This window comes from Eschrichtius robustus, chromosome X (genome assembly GCF_028021215.1).
Source record: "Eschrichtius robustus isolate mEscRob2 chromosome X, mEscRob2.pri, whole genome shotgun sequence".
In the NCBI taxonomy this organism is placed as follows: Eukaryota; Metazoa; Chordata; class Mammalia; order Artiodactyla; family Eschrichtiidae; genus Eschrichtius; species Eschrichtius robustus.
In genome coordinates, this window is record NC_090845.1 from 70,315,834 (window position 1) to 70,319,683 (window position 3,850).

Sequence of the window (3,850 nt, forward strand, 5' to 3'; positions counted from 1 at the left end):
GGTTCCCTTTTCTCCACACCCTCTCCAGTATTTATTGTTTGTAGATATTTTGATGATGGCAATTCTGACTGGTGTGAGGTGATACCTCATTGTAGTTTTGATTTGCATTTCTCTTATGGTTAGTGATGTTGAGCATTCTTTCATGTGTTTGTTGGCAATCTGTATACCTTCTTTGGAGAAATGTCTATTTAGGTCTTCTGCCCATTTTTGGATTGAGTTGTTTGATTTTTGATATTGAGCTGCATGAACTGCTTGTAAATTTTGGAGATTAATCCTTTGTCAGTTGCTTCATCTGAAAATATTTTCTCCATATAGATCAAGGGAACAGGATAGAAAGCCCAGAGATAAACCCACGCACATATGGTCACCTTATTTTTGATAAAGGAGACAAGAATATACAATGGAGAAAAGACAGCTTCTTCAATAAGTGGTGCTGGGAAAACTGGACAGCTACATGTAAAAGAATGAAATTAGAACATTGCCTAACACTATAAACAAAAATAAACTCAAAATGGATTAAAGACCTAAATGTAAGGCCAGACACTGTAAAACTCTTAGAGGAAAACATAGGCAGAATACTCTATGACATCAATCACAGCAAGATCCTTTTGGACCCACCTTCTAGAGAAATGGAAATAAAAACAAAAATAAACAAATGGGATCTAATGAAATTTAAAAGCTTTTGTACAGCAAAGGAAACCATAAACAAGATGAAAAGACAATCCTCAGTTCGAACATTTGAATCTCAATCTTCCTGGCTCCAAAACAGATACTCTTAACAAACGGTCTATTCTCATTCTTTTCAGGAGGGTGTAAGGTTAGAGAGATAAAACAGGGGGCAATATCAGTCTTTATGAGGGCGGAGAAGTAGAATGAAAAATGATATTAAACTTGTCATTTCTTGTTATGGAAATTTTTGGCCAACAAAGTCAAGATTTTCAATCTCATTTTTAAATTGAATTTTATTGGAGTATAGTTGCTTTACAATGTTGTGTTATTTCTGCTGTACAGCAAAGTTAATCAGCTATACATATACATATATCCCCTCTTTTTTGGATATCATTCCTTTCTAGGTCACCGTAAAGCACTGAGTTCCCAGTGCTATACAGTAGTTTCTCATTTAGTTATGTATTTTATACATAGTATCAATAATGTTTATATGTCAACCCCAATCTCTCAAATCATCCCAACCCCCTTTCTCGCTGGTATCCATAAATGCATTCCCTGTGTCTGTGTCTGTATTCCTGCTTTGAAAATAAGTTCATCTTATCATTTTTGTAGATTCCACATATAAGTGGTATTATACGAAATTCGTTTTTCTCTTTCTGACTTACTTCACTCTGTATGACAGTCTCTGCATCCATTCGTGTCTCTGCAAATGGCAAAATTTTGTTCCTTTTTATGGCTGAGTAATATTCCTTTGTGTATATTACCACATCTTCTTAATCCATTCTTCTGTTGATGGACATTTAGGTTGTTTCCATGTCCTGGCTATGGTAAATAGCACTGCAATGAACATTGGGGTGCACGTATCTTTTTGAATTATGGTTTTCTCCAGGTATATGTCCAGGAGTGGGATTGCTGGATCATATGGTAGTTCTATTTTTAGTTTTTTAAGGAAACTCCATACTGTTCTCCATAGTGGCTGTATCAATTTACATTCCCACCATCAGTGTAAGAGGGTTCCCTTTTCTCCACACCTTCTCCAGCATTTACTGTTTATAGATTTTTAATGATGGCCATTCTGAAAGGCATGAGGTGACAACTCATTGTAGTTTTGATCTGCATTTCTCTGATAATTAGTTATGTTGAGCATCTTTTCTTTTTTTTCTTTCTAAATCTAAATTTTGCTTGAAATTCCAAGGGCCAAGACTAGCCAAGACAATCTTTAAGAATAGATATCAAGTATTATTATACAGCAACTTTAATTAAAACAGCAAGGTATTGGTACAAGGAAAGTTTTAAATTAACCAATGGAAAACAATGAGTCGAAAGAGAGGGCAAGGTGTTGGAGGCCTTTGCGGGTTTTTTTGTTTGTTTTTTGTTTGTTTGTTTTCTTTTTTTTTTCATTTTATTTTTTTTTAATCAGTAATCAATTTTGTACACATCAGTGTATATATGTCAATCCCAATAGCCCAATTCAGCACACCACCATTCCCACCCCACTGCGGTTTCCCCCCCTTGGTGTCCATACGTTTGATCTCTGCATCTGTGTCTCAACTTGTGCCCTGCAAACCGGTTCATCTGTACCATTTTTCTAGGTTCCACATACATGCGTTAATATATGGTATTTGTTTTTCTCTTTCTGACTTACTTCACTCTGTATGACAGTCTCTAGATCCATCCACGTCTCAACAAACGACACAATTTCGTTCCTTTTTATGGCTGAGTAATATTCCATTGTATATATGTACCACATCTTCTTTATCCATTTGTCTGTCAATGGGCATTTAGGTTGCTTCAATGACCTGGCTATTGTAAATAGTGCTGCAATGAACATTGGGGCGCATGTGTCTTTTTGAATTACAGTTTTCTCTGGGTATATGCCCAGTAGTGGGATTGCTGGATCATATGGTAATTCTATTTTTAGATTTTTAAGGAACCTTCATATTGTTCTCCATAGTGGCTGTACAAATTTACATTCCCACCAACAGTGCGAGAGGGTTCCCTTTTCTCCACACCCTCTCCAGCATTTGTTGTTTTTTAGATTTTCTGATGATGCCCATTCTAACTGGTGTGAGATGATACCTCATTGTAGTTTTGATTTGCATTTCTCTAATAATTAGTGATGTTGAGCATTTTTCATGTGCTTCTTGGCCATCTGTATGTCTTCTTTGCAGAAATGTCTATTTAGGTCTTCTGCCCATTTTTGGATTGGGTTGTTTGTTTCTTTAATATTGAGCTGCATGAGCTGTTTATATATTTTGGAGATTAATCCTTTGTCCGTTGATTCGTTTGCAAATATTTTCTCCCATTCTGAGGGTCGTCTTTTCGTCTTGTTTATGGTTTCCTTTGCTGTGCAAAAGTTTTGAAGTTTCATTAGGTCCCATTTGTTTATTTTTGTTTTTATTTCCATTACTCTAGGAGGTGGATCAAAAAAGATCTTGCTGTGATTTATGTCAAAGAGTGTTCTTCCTATGTTTTCCTCTAAGAGTTTTATAGTGTCCAGTCTCACATTTAGGTCTCTAATCCATTTTGAGTTTATTTTTGTGTGTGGTGTTAGGGAGTGTTCTAATTTAATTCTTTTACATGTAGCTGTCCAGTTTTCCCAGCATCACTTATTGAAGAGACTGTCTTTTCTCCACTGTATATCTTTGCCTCCTTTGTCATAGATTAGTTGACCATAGGTGTGTGGGTTTATCTCTGGGCTTTCTATCTTGTTCCATTGATCTATGTTTCTGTTTTTGTGCCAGTACCATATTGTCTTGATTACTGTAGCTTTGTAGTATAGTCCGAAGTCAGAGAGTCTGATTCCTCCAGCTCCGTTTTTTTCCCTCAAGACTGATATGGCTATTCGGGGTCTTTTATGTCTCCATACAAATTTTAAGATGATTTGTTCTAGTTCTATAAAAAATGCCATTGGTAATTTGATAGGGATTGCATTAAATCTGTAGATTGCTTTGGGTAGTATAGTTATTTTCACAATATTGATTCTTCCAATCCAAGAACATGGTATATCTCTCCATCTGTTTGTATCATCTTTAATTTCTTTCATCAGTATCTTATAGTTTTCTGCATACAGGTCTTTTGTTTACCTAGGTAGGTTAATTACTGGTATTTTATTCTTTTTCTTGCAATGGTAAATGGGAGTGTTTCCAAAATTTCTCTTTCAGATTTTTCATCATTAGTG